The sequence below is a fragment of the Microcaecilia unicolor genome, chromosome 11 (assembly GCF_901765095.1).
Source record: "Microcaecilia unicolor chromosome 11, aMicUni1.1, whole genome shotgun sequence".
In the NCBI taxonomy this organism is placed as follows: Eukaryota; Metazoa; Chordata; class Amphibia; order Gymnophiona; family Siphonopidae; genus Microcaecilia; species Microcaecilia unicolor.
Genome location: NC_044041.1, coordinates 161,287,100 through 161,305,417, shown reverse-complemented (window position 1 = coordinate 161,305,417; position 18,318 = coordinate 161,287,100).

Here is an 18,318-nt window from a genome sequence, read left to right as displayed (position 1 = left end):
TACAAAATTTGCTTTAATGGCCTCGACTCTAGGTCGCAGTTCCAATAAGGCCCTGCGTCTCATTTGCGTTGGCCTAGATAAATCAGGAAAAATCCTAACCTTGGAACCCATAAACATGCTATCTAAATGTCTCAGGGAAAGCCTTAGTACTGCATTCTGGTCTGGTTCCAGCACGAAAGTGACCAGCATAGTCGTCCTGTGGGTAATTACTTCCAGAGAGCTTTCTAGGAAGGAAGTAAGATTCATTTCTGCATCTGTTCCTCGTATAGGGGGTTCTCCTACTGTCCCCCTAATATTCCAGATGTAATAGGCCCGAGTTATAGGAGGCAATGAGTCTTTATCCATTCCTAGAATATCAATCATATATTTTCTCACCATCTCCATAGGGGAAATTAAAGGAGACTTGGGGAAATTAAGGAATCAAAGGTTAAGTCTACGAGCCTGATTTTCTAGGTATTCTAAACGTTTATGCAGAAAATTATTGTCTTTAACCAAAGCAGATTCCAGAGTCCCCATTTCTTGAATGTATCCCACATTTTCCCACCTATTTGCAGGCTCAATGTGTCATACGTAGTACCGGAGAGGCATTTGCATACTCCAGTGTAAACAAATACAAAGTGATGATGTGGTAAGATAAAGTTCATGTGGCACAGCCACATTCTGGAATTGTTCAACGGAAGAGTTGTGTTATGTCCATTTCGTACTTTAGGTTTGTTGTGTTGCAGAGATCAGGCATTTATGATGGATTGGTAGGGTATGCCTTTTTAAACAGGTTAGTTTTTAGTTTTTTCCGGAAGTTTAGGTGGTCGAATGTGGTTTCCATCTGTTTGACTGACAACGGGATGGATGCTACTGGACTGTAGTTAGTGATTTCATTTGGTTTTTTGCTTGGTGTCTTTTGGTATCGGGGTGAGTAGTATATTGCCATTTTCCTTAGGGAAGAGACCTTGCTGTAGCATGTAATTTAGGTGGGATGTGAGGTCTACTATGAAGCGGTCAGGGGCGGATTTCATTAAGTAGTTGGGGCAGGTATCTAGTCTACAGTGAGTGTTGGAGAACCTGCTGATTGCCCATGCAACTGTATCGACGGTGAGGAGGGCAAAATTTAACCACGTACGGTCAGCCAGGTATTCTCCCATGGTTGGGTATTTGATGTAGTGACCAGGTTGGTGTCTAGGAATTTGTTCACAAGTTGGTATAATTTCTTCATGTCTTTGAAATCTGTCCCTATTTTAGTTTTATAGTATGATCTTTTGGTCTGTCTTATAGCGTATTTGTACTTTCTTTAGTGATTGTTTCCATGTGTTGAGTGTGTGTTCATTTTTTGTTTTTTTTTCCATGCTCGTTCGAGTTTTCTGGATTGTGTTTTTAGCCTTTTCAGTTCATCATTGAACCACGGTATCGAGTTATGCTTACGTGATGATCTTGTTCTTAGGGGTGCTATTTCATCTAGTATGCATTTGCATCTTTTATCCCATTCCATGAGGTAGTATATGGAGTCTGTGCTGTCCATTCATTGTTATATATCTGTTGCCAGAATGTTTTTGAGTCTTCTTGACCTCTTGTTCTGTAGGTTGTGTTCTTGTATTTGGTGTAGTCCCTTCTGCCAGTGTAGGGATAAGTTTAGTTTGTAGTGATCTGTCCAGGGTGTTTCTGTCCATTTAATATCTGTTATTAGGTTGTGGTCTGTTGAAAGTTTGTGTAAGATGAGATCAAGTGTGTGCCTTTTGATGTGGGTTGCTTGAATTTGTGGCCATTTGAGATCCCATAATTGGAGGAATTCCTTACAGTCTCGTGCATTGGTTGAGTTTGGGTCTTCTAAGTGAAGGTTGATTTCTCCTATTACTAGTTGGTTACATTGGAATTGAGTTCCACCATTTGGAACCCAGGTAGCTAAATTCTGCCTTGTAGATGGATTTTGTAGACTGTTTTTGCAGTTGGGTTGTTGAAAGTAGTAAGTATCCCCTGGTTCCTGGGTTTGTATTTCTTGGTGATAGTGCAGTCAGATCTAGCATGTAATCTGGAGACATGCCAAACAGTATTTTGAAATAATTTTGCAAGATTTGAAGAAGAATCTCGCCTTGATTTGGAGCCAGTGTAGCATTATAAGTAATGGGGTTGCTCTATCATATTTTGACTTTTTGAATATCAATCTTGCTGCTGTGTTTTGGATGGTCTGCAGCAATTCTAGTGTGTGTTCTTTGCACCCTTAGTATGCTGCATTGCAATAGTCCAGTTGGGAAAATATCAGCGTCTGCACTATAAAACGGAATGATTGTCTGGGGAAATAGTCTCTAATTCTTCAGTTTCCATAGTGTTTTGAAGTTTTTTGATATGACTGCAGAAATCTGGTTTTCAAGAAACAGGTGTTTATTGATGATAATTCCCAGTATTTTTAGTTGTGTTTCAGTTGGATATATTTGCTGGTCTATTTTGAGGTTTTGATAAGTAGTGGGATTGTGCGAGCTAGATAGTACCAGGCGTTTGGTTTTTTTCTCCATTTAGAATAACTGAATCTTCCCATGTTAACCAAGTTTCAGTAATACATAATATATCTGGTGAAACATTAACCAATAGATCATAAATCAATTTTCTTTACAGATCTAACATTAGTCAGTCATATTGAACACTTTAAATTGGTCTTATTAATTGACAGCGGTATTTCTTTCACATAACTAAAATCAAAATGGTGTTTTTTCAGAGGAAGATCACCACAACAGCCATGTTCAATCACAACAGGAATTCTGCTAAAACACATTTTCAAATCTTATAAAACAAAACCGAGTTAAAACCAGACGCTCAGAATAGTACCCCACTCTGTCCGTTCTAAGGAAAAGGAGCTCCTTAATTGCGCTTCTTTGTCAGCATAACAAGGAGGCAGTTGTTCTCTGGTGCATCACGCCTCCGGCGCTAGCCTGCCCTTTAGCTCGCACCTTTGAGTGATGTCACCTGGGGGCGGAGCCACCAATAGTCCGGGTGTCAGGCAGCAGCTGGAACATGACACGAGAGGTACAGTATTCTGAACGTGTTAACAGGAGCAGAGTTGCAAATTGGAAAAAGCACTGGGAGCACAGACTGTGAGCACAAGCTTGTCCACCTGGTGAAGTGCTCCAGTAGCATACCTAGCTTGGTTGCTACCCAGGGCAGAGCCTCCCCCTCCTCCAGGTGCATCTCTCCCAAAGCAAAAAGGGGGTGCATTGAGAAGTTGCAGAGCTACAGTCTACATGTGTGCAACTGTTACACTAATCCCCTGCCTCAGAACAGGAAGTTGACATGGTTAGGGAACCAGCAGTCATTTGTGTATAGACTGTGCCTCCATGACTGCTTGATGGACCCCCTTACTGCCTGCACCCACCACCACACCCTTGCTAATGCCACTGGAGTACTTTAAGTCCCTAAAGGGAAGGCTTCTCCAGTTAAGGCAATGCTTCCACCTTCCTTAATCTGCTGTGGTCAGAGTGGGTGCTAGTAGAGGTATAGATGTTTCAGATACAAGGTGCCATCCTTCGGAGTTGACGTAGGGGACTGCCTTCTGTTGAAAGCATTGCCCCCATCTGTGGTGGTGTCTTGAGGCCACAGGTACTTGGCCTACAGGAAATGAGCAATAATGCAGAGGCATCACCTTCAGACAAATGAATGTGGTCTAATTTTCTGTAGCTACCCTGATAAATACCCAAGGGCTGAAAATTGCCTTCCACTTAAGAGTTCAAGTTTTCAGCAAATATGCCTTTGCTTCCTCTGACCCTTTTCCATACAGCTGAAGGGGGTTTGATTCTGAAATCTGTGCTTTTTAGCATATTCTTTGACTGCAGTGCTCAATTTGTGAAATATCAAGGAAAACTCCGAAGTCTACTTACAAATACATCTCAATTTGGATTTTACATTTATTATGTGCCTTTTTTAAATACCAACTTAAGGCAAGCTACTTTGTTGAAGTGCATTATACTGGAGGCAGTGGTGAGTAGAGTGGCTTGGTCACAGAAGGCCTGATGCTCAAAAATAAACATGGGTGCTAGAGGTCATTAGTGCCGTACTTTCACCTGCATTTACTTGCACAGAATGTTCAGAGGGGTCTAGTGTGGAAAACAACGAGCATTAGCACAGATAGCATTAAATGTAGTCAAGCTCATGTAAACGAGGATATTTTGTATTCTTCCCCAATGCTCAGAAAAGAGCGCCTGAAACAAAACTGTCTTACAGCTGCAAAAAATGCCAGGTTGGAGCAGACTGGTGGGAAGAGGATTTCTCATGAATCTTTCAGAAAAATCTGCCAATTTTTGATTGCTTTTGGAAGTAGAAGGAAGCCTTTGCAAGCCCTTAAGCGCTGGTCATGAGAAACAACAGACCCAAGTGAAAGCACACGTTGGCATCTGTTTACTGCATCTAAATATAAGCTGCCAAGCTAAAAAAAAAATTGTAATGCTTATATTTAGGCCACAGAAAATGGATGTCAATGTGTGCTTTGCATTCAGGATTTACCAGGCGCATGTGCACAGGAGCCGAGCTTACCAAGGAACTCTTCTGTGCATGCACCAAGCACAACTCTGCCAAACTCTCTAATGCTATGAGTGCCTATATTTGCATCTCAGCGTTGATCATTAGAGTGTTCTTTGCTGTTCTGTTGGTATTTTTACTGCGCTATAGGGAACAGTGCTAGAGTTTTGAGCGTCGGGCCTGGAGTATCAGTGGAAAAGCGGGATTTTGAACGCTGGCTTCCATAATCCACAACCCGCTTTTCTAATCACTAAGTTGCACCTCTGCTTTCATGATCTGTTGTTTGACGACTATCACAGTTTCTGTCCATCTTTTCAGAGTTGCAAGCAAAGATGCAGGGAAGCCAAATCAAATCCCACTTCTACTCCTTGTGGCCTTTGGCAAGTTGCATAATCCTCCATTGCTTTAGGTATAGACTTAGCCGGTAAGCCCTTCAAGGCACATGGAAATGGTACGGTACCCGTATGTAACACTCCTTCAGCTACTACTGAAAAAGGCCCAAGGTGATTCCAATCCAAATCAAAATATATTTTTTAGACTTTGTCTGTTTTATTCTTCTAAAGTTCCTGTTCAAGGGATAGAGAGATACATTTGCAGAATGAGGCCAAACAATGGCACACCCTCAGACACACAATCATGGCTACACAGACACTGTGTATCTACCTCTGCTGGGAGACTGAGAAATACTAAGGAGGTCGGGGTTGCTCAGTTGCTTATACAGTATTGTTAGTCAGTAGTTCTCAGCTCCCTCTGCTGGTAGGAGTGCATATACCCACTAGTCAGGAATGGTCTGGAGCAAATGATAAAGAAATGCCTATATAGCAACAATGGTAGTTCTAGTAGGAGCTTCTAGTAGAGCTAGAATCCCACCATCTAATGGGGTTGAGCCTTTAGCCCTTGCAGTTTGTGTAAGAGGATCCTTGTGATGCAAGTGTGTTAAAGCCGTTACAGGCCTCTGGCTGTTGGCTATCTGTATCGAGTTCCACAGTTGGTTCCTTAGTGAATCTATATACATGACTGCTTAATCCCCACCCTTCAAAATGGATTAGTTCTTGAGTGACCCAATCAGCCACTAGAACTGGATAAGAAGTCTCAGCAGATTGCACTTTATCATTAATGGAGCCACCAGAGCACTTGACACTTAGGCTATAATGGATATGACAGAGGACTCATTGATATCTTCAAACGGAGAAGCATGGGAAAAGCAGAGCATCTCTGAGGGAGAGGAAGGGATTATAGAGAGAAGTAGTTGATATAGGCCATATGGTCTTTATCTGCTATCATTTTCTATGATTCTACGTACAGAGGATCTCTGAGGGAGGAGAACGGATTGTAGAGCATCACAGTTGGTACTGCAAATGGGTAAACTGGATAGCAGTATAGGTTTTTGTCTTATCTTTTTATTGCTAGAATCCACTATCTTTTTATTGCATCAGACAGTGAGACACATGCTTATAAGTGAGACTTGGCACTTCTGCATGATGCATCAAGCATATGGTGCAGCAAGATGGAAAGCATGGATTCGGGATTTGGTGATGAGATGTGCATAGTAACGGCAGATAAAGACCTGAACGGTTCATTCAGACTGCCCTACAGTCACACTCATCAATTCTTGATTAAGCCAACAATGATTGTGATACAAAATACTTGATCATTGTCTTTCTTTGTCATTTCTGGGACATAGACCATAGAAGTCCACCCGGTACTGTCCACCTTCCCCATTCATGATACCTACACTGACTACATAGTTTGTTACCTTTAGATTGTAAGCTCTCTCGAGCAGGGACTGTACTTCCCCATGTTTAAACTTGTACAGCGCTGCGTAACCCTAGCAGCGCTATAGAAATGCTAAGTAGTAGTAGTAGGTTCCAACTTAGAATGGCTTGCCTAGTGAGTAGAGCTCACAAGGAGGTGTATAGAGAGATGAAAGGTGAGATGGATTGAGAAGATGTGGAATAAATGCACTTGTAGGCAAGAGAAGTATGCATTCAGCCTTCAGGTCTCCTGCATGATTCTTTGTATCCGTGTTTAATAGCGAAAACCTTCAGTAGTGTTGGATTTATATAAGTACATAAATATTGCTATACTGGGACAGACCAAAGGTCCATCAAGCCCATCATCCTGTTTCCAACAGTGGTCAATCCAAAATACCTGGCAAGATCCCAAAAAAGTATAAAACATTTTATACTGCTTATCCCCAGAAATAGTGGATTTTCCCCAAGTCCAAACCTTTTTTAAAACTCTGCTAAGTTAACCGCCTTTACCACATTCTCTGGCAACAAATTCCAGAGTTTAATTTAAATGTGTAGTGCACTGATAGCTATGAATCTTTAACAGTTTTCTTGTGCATATGACTCAGCATCATAGTGCTTATCCTAGTGCAGAAAGTAGTGTGCAGAAGCAATGCTAAGTCTCCTACCTTTTGCAGTGTAGAAAATAAAATGGCAGGTGAAACATGTTTATTTGCAGTGAAGAATGTGGTTGGGGAAACATCAATAAGAGAAAAGATTGTAGAGGCAGAGAAAAACGGGGGATGAGGGTGGGAAATCTACCAAGCTAAGATGATGAATTGACATGCTCCCTACCCAGCTGATGGCAGAAGCCAAAGCCTTGGATGGCTTGTGGAGATCTCTGGAGATGACCACTCAGGCAGCTAGGAAAGGGTGTACAGATGTATTGACCTGTAAGAGCTTTTGTACTGGACAGGCGGATAGGGCACACGGAGGGAGGGAGCCAGGAGAGCTCTTCAGTTGGATGAAGGCTGCAAGAAAGTGGTGTAAAGCCCAGAAGAGTGCTTTCATTAAATTTGGCCCATAAGGCAGGATTGCTGGAGACCTGAAGAGCTCTGTTCTTGGTTGAACAGAACCTTGACTTTGCTCACATTTAGCCATAGTAGAGAGAAAAACTTAGCTATTAATAGTGCAATTTTAATAACCTGCACAGTTGCAAAATTTAGAGGTAGTTTGTAGCTAACTATTAAAGAACCTGTCCAGGTACCATCTTTTTGAAAATTAACTAGTGGTGGATATATCTGCTAAAACTACCAATGTCCGCTTCACTCACTCTATGTATGTATTTATTTATTTGTAGCATTTATAACCCGCTCTTTCCCACTCGATGGCAGGCTCAGTGCGGCTTACAATAAATGGGAGCAAAGTGTAACAGAGATGACATAGGTTCAGTGGGGCTTACAATAAATGGGAATAAGGTGTATCAGAGATAATATAAGATATGGATACATCATTTTACAGAGATACAAATTGTATAGAGAATGAGAAGGCGAAGGAATATGGGGGCAGGATAAGGTATGGTTAATGCTAGTGGTTTGGTTTAGAGATGTGGTTTAGGTAATTAGATTAAGTTGGGTCGTTCGATTAGGCTCGTTTGAAGAGGTATGTTTTCAGCAACTTTCGGAAGGGTAGAAGTTCGTTGGTTGTTCTTATGAGTCTTGGTATGGTGTTCCAGAGTTGACTGCCTATCATGGAAAAGTTGGAAGCGTAGTAGGTTTTGTATTTGAGGCCTTTGCAACTAGAAAGATGAAGATTGAGATATGTTTGAGAGGATTTGGTCCTGTTTCTGTTTGGGAGGTCAATTAATTTGGTCATGTAGCTTGGAGATTCTCCATGGAGGATCTTGTGGATCAGTGTGTGTATTTTGAAATTTATTCGCTCTTTGATGGGGAGCCAGTGTAGCTTTTCGCAGAGTGGTGTTGCACTTTCAAATCTTGATTTACCAAAAATTAGTCTGGCTGCCGTGTTTTAGGCGGTTTGGAGTTTTTTCAGTATTTGGGTAGTGCAACCAATGAAGATGCTATTGCAGTAATCGGCATGGGCGAGTACTGTGGATTGTACCAAGTTGCAGAAAGTTTTTAGAGGGATGAATGGTTTTACTCTTTTCAGTACCCACAGCATGTTGAACATCTTTTTCGTTATTGCTTTTGCATGAGTTTCCAGAGTCAGATGGTTGTCCAACGTTACTCCTAAGATTTTTAAATTGTCGGATATCGGGATTGTCACATTGGGGGTGACCAGAGTGGTTGGGAGTAGAGTGGAGTGTTTTGATGATAGGATTAAACATTGAGTTTTTTTCTTTATTCAATTTCATTTTGAAGGCATTGGCCCAGGAAGCTAATATGTTCATTCCGGTAATTGTTCTTTTAGAGATTTCTGCAAGGTTGGATTTGAAAGGGATGAATATGGTGACATCATCTGCATAGATGAAGGGGTTTAGACCAGTTTTGGATAAGGATTTAGCCAGAGGAATCATCATAAGATTGAAGAGGATTGGGGATAAAGGCGATCCTTGGGGGACTCCGCATTGAGAAGACCACGCGGATGATATAGATGAGGTTGATTTGACTTGGTAGGTTCTGGTGGTGATGAAACTTTTTATCCATTTAATGATGTTTCCGCCGATCCCTAGTTTGTAGGCAGTCAAGAAGGGGATAAATTAATGAAGCCAACACCTACAGAAGGTGATCTCTCCACAGGAGAAACGAAAGTCAAAACCAACAAACAGTGGATCCAAAAGAGTCCTCTCACAAATGGTGTTCCCTAAACAAGGTCTTTATTTCGAATCAATAAAAACAACCCGATGCGATTCGTGTTTTGGCCGTAAAGGCCTGCGTCAGGGGTCTATTGAATCTCAATACAAAAAGTAATCTGGCAGAACAAATGGAAAACAGTGATTTGTCTGCTATCTGAGATATTGCATGTAGTGTGTCACTGCACAACCTTCTCCATCAAACCTGGTAAGCCAAAATAGGATAACCGAAAATATCCTATTTTGGCTTACCAGGTTTGATGGAGAAGGTTGTGCAGCGGCACACTACATGCGATATCTCAGCAGACAAATCACTGTTTGCCATTTGTTCTGCCAGATTACTTTTTGTATTGAGATTCAATAGACCCCTGACGCAGGCCTTTACGGCTGAAACACGAATCGCGTCGGGTTGTTTTTATTGATTCGAAATAAAGACCTTGTTTAGGGAACACCATTTGTGAGAGTACTCTTTTGGATCCACTGTTTGTGGGGATAAATTAATAAACATACTTTTTAAAAGCCCATATATACAAACTTTCCCTGTCCTGCTCTTAAAGACACCTCATGAAATGCCTTGTTAACCTGGCAATGTGCACATATGTGATGGAAAACCTCGTATTCCTGTAGCTACACTGAGAGAGTGAGCCATAGGCGCCCCGTATAAGAGGCTTTGGGAGCCCAACCGTTGCCTTCCCCTGCTGCCCCCAGAAGCGCAGGGCTCCTTCCCTCCCGACAACTCCCCGACCGCCAGCCTGACTCGGCTCCGTTCCTCCCCCACACACGTGCGCGTGTGTTTTACCTTCCGTGGCAGCGATGTCAGTGAGGAAGAAGGCACTGCGGGCTCGCCTCCGGCTCCAGCTTCTCCCTTCCCTCTTCACATAGTGTCCTGCCTTCTCCGATGATGCATTTCCTGTTTCCGCGAGGGCGGGACACTGTGTGAAGAGGGAAGGGAGAAGCTGGAGGCGAGCCTGCAGTGCCGCCGCCTTTACTGAAGTCGCTGCCACGGACAGTAAAAGGGTTAAATGCTTGTGGGGGTGCAGGAAGGCTGTCGGGGAGCTGAGGGAGGGCAGGGAGAATCACGACATGGAGGGGGAGAGGAGATCGCTGGACATGGAGGGGAGGGGGAGAGAAGAGATTGCTGGACATGGAGGAGAGGGCGGGGGAGAGAACAGATTGCTGGACATGGAGGGGCGTGCAGGGGAAGAGAACAGATCACTGGAGGGGAGGGCAGGGGGAGAGAACAGATCGCTGGACATGGAGAGAAGGGGAGGGCAGGGGGAGAGAACAGGTCACTGGACATGGAGAGAAGGGGAGGGCAGGGGGAGAGGAGATTGCTAGAGAGGAGGGGACGGCGGGGGAGAGAACAGATCGCTGGACATGGAGAGAAGGGGAGGGCAGGGGGAGAGAAAGATCGCTGGAGGGGAGGGCAGGGGAGAGAGGAGAATTGCTGGACATGGAGGGCAGGGGGAGAGAAGAGATCGCTGGACATGGATGGATGGAGAGGAGGGCAGGGGAGAGAGGAGAATTGCTGGGGATGGATGGGGAGGGACATAAGGAAGGAGATGCACGTGGATGGGAGGGAGGAGAAATGCTGGACATGGAGTGGAGGGCAGGGAAGAGGGAAATGTTGGACAAGGATGGAGGGAAGGAAAGACAGGAAGGAGATGCACACGGATGAAGTGGAAGGGAGAGAGGAGAAATGGTCGTGGATGGAGGGGAGGGAAGACAGAGAAAGTAGATGCACATGGAAGGAGAGGAGGGGAGTGAGGAGAAATGCTGGATATGGATGGAGAGAAAATTGCTGAATTTAAGGGCTGGATTGGAATACTTTGAGGGCAGATGTTGAAACTGGAGAAACAGGGCTACAGATGGTAGACAGGACGCATAAGGACACAGAAGGATGGTGGACATGGTGAGAGAAAAAATATCGAATGGAAAGAAGACACTGCATAAAACAGAAGACACTGGGACCAAAGCTAATAGAAAACCATTTTTTTGATTCAGAATTTATTAATTGGAATATGTCGGCTTTTGGAAATGTGCATCTGTGATATTTTGCATGCAAGTTTCAATTTTTCTAGTATTGCTGCATGCTGAGTCTGACTTCTTGAGGTAACTTTCCAGTTCAGTATTTTGCCTTCATATCTGTTGTCATGTGTTTTTCATGCGTGATCAAGATGCAGTATTCTGCTAGCGTGTAGTATTTGCAGCCCTTTTTGTTTTTTTGTTTCACTAGGTTGTGTACTGGTGTTTTAGAGCCCGGTGTAATTATAGTGCTGCCTTTCCACTCATAAGGTTGTAGTTCGTCCTGTCCTTGGAATTAGTGCTGTTATGGTTTGGTAAGGTTATGAGTGTGTTTTTGCATAAGTTTGTGTATAGTGTTTTGCAGTGGAGAGATTATGTGTTGGCATTACTGAGGTGGCACCAAAACATCAGAAAGGGTGTAGAGGCTAAATCATGACACATTACCTCTTGAAGGATCTACATATGGTCGTTAATAAAAGGAGCTCATTGTGAACACTATCCACCCTAAAAGGGTGTTTTGTGGCTCTACATGAGAATTGTGATATTATGATCCCTTGTTTCAAATTGTTGACATAGTAACATAGTAGATGACGGCAGAAAAAGACCTGCACGGTCCATCCAGTCTGCCCAACAAGATAAACTCATATGTGCTACTTTTTGTGTATACCTTACCTTGATTTGTATCTGCCATTTTCAGGGCACAGACTGTAGAAGTCTTGCCCAGCACTAGCCCTGCCTCCCAACCACCATCCCCACCTCCCCCCACCAGCTCTGCCACCCAATCTCGGCTAAGCTTCTGATGATCCATTTCTTCCGAACTTGATTCCTTTATGTTTATACCACGCATGTTTGAATTCCTTTACCGTTTTCATCTCCACTACCTCCCGTGGGAGGGCATTCCAAGTATCCACCACTCTCTCCGTGAAAAAATACTTCCTAACATTTTTCTTGAGTCTGCCCCCTTCATGCCCTCTAGTTCTACCGCCTTCCCATCTCCGGAAAAGGTTCGTTTGACGGTCTGCATTTTCCATATGGGTGGTATATTGGTGTATTAGTGTCTGCCCAGTGTAATATTTATGGTACAGTAGGGTTCTGAGTGTGTTTTTGCACAAAGTTGTGCATAGTGTTTTGCAGTTGAGCGATTGTGATTAGTATATGCTTTGAGCAACCACTTTATTCTTTGACATATGATACATATCTAATATCTAAATTTAATAAAAGTTAATAGTGACTTTTATTTTTACTTATTTTTTTTTTGTGTTGTCAGACAATTATGGATGTAAGCTCCGCTCCTGGCCCACCCCTAACCCCACCCCCTTTAGCCTCCCCAAACAGTTGGGCCACCGACCGCCTATGGAGTGAGCTTCAGATAAGCCAAGAGGACGGTAATGGAATAATTTTAGTTTAAACATTTTATTGACGACAGTGGAAAACCACCAATAAGGCCAAATGCTTAACCATCATCCATTTTTTGATCTAAAAATCTATATCTTCTCCCCTCCCCAAAATAGTATCAACCAACATAAGTCTACAGTCATGTGAAAGATCCTTAACCACCCCCTGATGATAAACAATTTGAGCACTGTACATAGATACCATACTTTTCTGCACCTCACCCCAACCCTATGTAAAACCAACTAAGGAATCTGAGTGGGTTCTTATGACCCCGAGAACCCTAATAAATTAAAGATAACTCTCGCCCTCCCTCCCCCCCCCCCCCCCCGAAACTTCTTCATTACTCATTCCTGGTATGCCATATATAGTTAACAAAAATAGATTAAATCATTTGTTATCAGTACATTTATAAGAGATTTGTCATTAGTACATTATAAGTGATTTAACAGAAGACTATGTCCACTCAGGCTCAAAGTACATAAATAAGCATCCCATATTTTTAAATAGTGCTTTCCCTTTTAAAAGATCCCCTTCTCTCACTTTCCAATTAGCGAGTAGGTGTAGTTGATTCCTCCAATGCCAGTAGGAGGGTTGAAGGAAGTCCAGTGCTGCAATATGTATTTCTGATCATCCAAGGACATTTCTGCGAAATAATGATGTTCTCCCTTTATCACTGTCCCTAAAAGCCCCTTGTTTATCCAAAACTACAGAGCCCATTATTGCATACCCTAAATGGAAACCATTATCGCACAATAATGGCCCAAAAGCATTTATCTCTATACAGCTCCAAAAGGAGTGAACCAAAGTGTTAGCTGTTCCTTTACATTTGAGACGAGTAGAATATTGTACCCTCCATGATTTAAACATCTGTGGGAGAAATAAGCTCTATGTAGCACTCTAAAATAGCATTCCTGGAGCCACGAACCTGAAACTAACTGTGATATACCTTAATTTGAATATTCCAATCTAATGCAGAGGTATTCAACCCAGCCTTTGGGGCACACCCAGGCAGTCAGGGTTTTCAGGATATCTCCAATTAATTCAGTGCCCCGAGGACTGGGTTGAAAACCCTTATCTAATGAAACACCTAAATCCCTAGCCCATTTTTGTCTCAATTCTCCCAAGTCTTTCCCTTTTCTAGCTGTTGGAGGGCTTTATGCAGACCAGAAATGGAAATTCTTTGCACTGAAAGAAATAACATTAAAAAAAAAATCTCGTAAATAAGCTCCCATCTCCTATCTAAGTGAGCCGCCTTCTAGAGAATTGACATAATGCTTAACCTGACAATAACCAAATCTATTCCCAAATCTAATTCATATGTACTGCTGGAGATCCGCAAAGGAGCGAATGGTGCCATCCCCAGTCAACATATATTCTAGTGTACTTATGCTGTTCCTTTCCCAATCTAAGAATAGAGCATTGTCTAACCCAGGTTCAAAAGCCACATTCCCCCCTCTAAAGAAAGTTGATCAGTATTCATTGGGCCTCCCCCCAGCAACTGAATGAACATACTCCACACATCCTGCACTGGTCTAAGAAGAACACTGTCTAATTCGAAGAGGAATTTGGGTTACTGGAGAATGAAGTAAAGAAAGATGGTTATATGGAGCAAAGAAGGCCTGCTCAAGCGAAGTAAACTGGCTCAAATAACCAATCTCTCAGGTGGTATAACAGACAAACATGATTGTGTAGCTTGAAATATGGTACACCTAGCCCGCCTCTACTCCAATTACCAAACAAAAAATGAAATCACATTTTAGGTTTCTGGCTCACCCAACAAAATTTAATAACTTGTAGAGATGTCTCAAGTCCTTCTGCAGTAACTGAATAGGAAGCATCTGTAGTAAATAAAGCCACCTAGGAAATATTGCCATGCATATTAGATTAATTCTTCCCAACAAGATTGGCAGATCTCTCCAGCGGTCCAAAGTTTTCCACGTTTCATCAAACATCAGTGGTACATTGACTGAATATAAAGAAGTCACATCAGTCAAAATGAATACCCAAGTACTTGAAAGATTTTTCTGCCCATTTTATTGAAAAATGATTTCTTCCCCCCCCCCTCCCCCAAATAGGCTTCATCTGAGCAGTCTAAAGCAAAGCCTCTGATTTATGGAGATTTAGATGAAATCCTGCATAGTCCTCATTCTCAAAAAAAGCTCTAATAATGCCAAGAGTGACTCTTGGGGATTTGTAAGATGTACTAAAATGTCATCAGCAAATGCTGCCACTTTAAAACATAGGGTCTCTCCTGCATGCCTTGGATATCAGGAGTGGCATAGATGTCTCTCAGTGGATTTGCCAACAAAGATCCGAGATTCGATGGTCACATTCAATCCAGTGCTGCACTAACGGTGCTTCAATCTTAGCCTGATTGGTGCCTGAGTTTAGAACAGCTGATTAGGTTCTTTACAGTTGAGCATATAAATAGACACCGTGGCCATTTTAAACGCCGCGGGTTATGAAGATGTTATCCTTTTGTATAGTGGTATGCAAGACATCAAGATTTGGTTATAAGATATGATTACTGAGTGAGTCTGATAAAGTTTTGTTACTTGGCTTTTTTAGGAGACAATCCTTGACACAGTAAATTGTGTGAAACATGAGTTCATGTCAGCTTAAGAAGTCTCCGTAGTGTAAGATGGAAAAATCGAGGAGTAAAGAAAAAAAGCCTCTTTGAGCTTGTGTGATTTTTGAAACTGGAATATTGAAGTTTGATACTTGAAAGACTTACTGTAAAAAAATGTACTAAAAAAATGATAAAAAGTGGATTGATGACGAATACATGCCCACTATAAAGCAGTGCTTGGCTTGATTCTTTGAGCCAGATTAGTGGTGACATGAACATCTGATAGATCCAGTACTACTAACATAAATGTTATGTATAAGTTTAACTGATATATTGTTTGGAGCTGGGTATTGATTTTGGTGGATAAAATTAAAAAAAAAAAAAAAAAATATATATATATATACAGTGGGGGAAATAAGTATTTGATCCCTTGCTGATTTTGTAAGTTTGCCCACTGACAAAGACATGAGCAGCCCATAATTGAAGGGTAGGTTATTGGTAACAGTGAGAGATAGCACATCACAAATTAAATCCGGAAAATCACATTGTGGAAAGTATATGAATTTATTTGCATTCTGCAGAGGGAAATAAGTATTTGATCCCCCACCAACCAGTAAGAGATCTGGCCCCTACAGACCAGGTAGATGCTCCAAATCAACTCGTTACCTGCATGACAGACAGCTGTCGGCAATGGTCACCTGTATGAAAGACACCTGTCCACAGACTCAGTGAATCAGTCAGACTCTAACCTCTACAAAATGGCCAAGAGCAAGGAGCTGTCTAAGAATGTCAGGGACAAGATCATACACCTGCACAAGGCTGGAATGGGCTACAAAACCATCAGTAAGACGCTGGGCGAGAAGGAGACAACTGTTGGTGCCATAGTAAGAAATGGAAGAAGTACAAAATGACTGTCAATCGACAAAGATCTGGGGCTCCACGCAAAATCTCACCTCGTGGGGTATCCTTGATCATGAGGAAGGTTAGAAATCAGCCTACAACTACAAGGGGGGAACTTGTCAATGATCTCAAGGCAGCTGGGACCACTGTCACCACGAAAACCATTGGTAACACATTACGACATAACGGATTGCAATCCTGCAGTGCCCGCAAGGTCCCCCTGCTCCGGAAGGCACATGTGACGGCCCGTCTGAAGTTTGCCAGTGAACACCTGGATGATGCCGAGAGTGATTGGGAGAAGGTGCTGTGGTCAGATGAGACAAAAATTGAGCTCTTTGGCATGAACTCAACTCGCTGTGTTTGGAGGAAGATAAATGCTGCCTATGACCCAAAGAACACCGTCCCCACTGTCAAGCATGGAGGTGGAAATGTTATGTTTTGGGGGTGTTTCTCTGCTAAGGGCACAGGACTACTTCACCGCATCAATGGGAGAATGGATGGGGCCATGTACCGTACAATTCTGAGTGACAACCTCCTTCCCTCCGCCAGGGCCTTAAAAATGGGTCGTGGCTGGGTCTTCCAGCACGACAATGACCCAAAACATACAGCCAAGGCAACAAAGGAGTGGCTCAGGAAGAAGCACATTAGGGTCATGGAGTGGCCTAGCCAGTCACCAGACCTTAATCCCATTGAAAACTTATGGAGGGAGCTGAAGCTGCGAGTTGCCAAGCGACAGCCCAGAACTCTTAATGATTTAGAGATGATCTGCAAAGAGGAGTGGACCAAAATTCCTCCTGACATGTGTGCAAACCTCATCATCAACTACAGAAGACGTCTGACCGCTGTGCTTGCCAACAAGGGTTTTGCCACCAAGTATTAGGTCTTGTTTGCCAGAGGGATTAAATACTTATTTCCCTCTGCAGAATGCAAATAAATTCATATACTTTCCACAATGTGATTTCCGGATTTAATTTGTGATGTGCTATCTCTCACTGTTACCAATAACCTACCCTTCAATTATGGGCTGCTCATGTCTTTGTCAGTGGGCAAACTTACAAAATCAGCAAGGGATCAAATACTTATTTCCCCCACTGTATATATATATATATATATATATATATTTATTTATTTATTTATTTATGGCATACCAAGTGAAGTTATTAAGCAAACATCTTTGGTATTCCCCTTTTAAAGTAACCCCTAACCCAACACCCCTCTCTCCCCATCCACTTATAGCCTTGGTCCCATATTCAAGCAGCCCGTTATTTGGGACCATCACAACTGACATCTACCCACTTTCCTTGATCAGGACTAATCCCTCTGCTCCCATTTCCTTCCTTCGCTCCTGCTCAAAGTTAGCCAAATAATCCACACTTAGTTACATTATTAATTAATAAGATAGGTAATAGTGTATTGATTACTCAGAATACTTATGATGGTCTAAAACGATCTTGAGCATTTTTCTGGTCCAAGGGGCTCATATCTTTGTGATTGTGTGAGGTGGCACTGGGTTTAATCTGTTATAAAGAAAATAGAGTTAATAAACAATCATTTAGCCCATTTGAGAAGTGTCTATTCCCATTTCGCATAGCAAGGTATTAAAATAGCAGACACCCACTCTGATATTATCAGTGTCCATGAGAGCTGGAGCACACTCGGTGCCCCTAAATAGATGGTAGTTTGCCATGTGGAGAGCAGCACTCACCTCCAACCTGTTTGCACAGCCTTCAGAGGTAATCTATTAACTCCATAGTCCCCTTTAAAAACAGGAAGTACCTTTGAACTGAAAACAAAATTTAGGTAGAAATTATCTTAGTTATTGAACTCGAGGTACGGTACACTCCAAACAACCTAAGTTTGACCAAAGTCCTACAGCCTCAATACTGTGCAAAACCATGCTGTTTGGAAGAGACGCCTGCAGATTAATCCTGAAAACATAATATATTCTTGTTTTTATTTATCAGAGATTTGCCATTTCAGAGCGCCTTTAATAACGCAGCCTTGTGGGCATAATTCAGGATCTTAAGAATTACCACCCTAAGTCTTGCATTAGAGAGCTGTTGGGAGACCATCCTGTGTGCTCTTTAGATCTGCAACAGGCCTAGGTGGTTTGAGAGGTTCAATTTGCAAGGAAACCAAGACTCCAAGAAATGCATGAGCTCCCTTTCCAGTATAGACTCAGGTAGTCCCACCAATCTAATGATGCTGTGTCTGAAGCCATTCTCCAAGTCTTCCATCTTCTCTTGGAATGCCACTGTTACTCAGTTCTCCAGTTCCCCTGTACATTGTTGGAAAAGTATGAAATTTCAACTGAGTTCTTCCAGCTTCCATTGGTCTTTCCCCAGCTTCTTATCTATAGGCGCAGGTCATTTATCTAATATTGCCTCCAATGA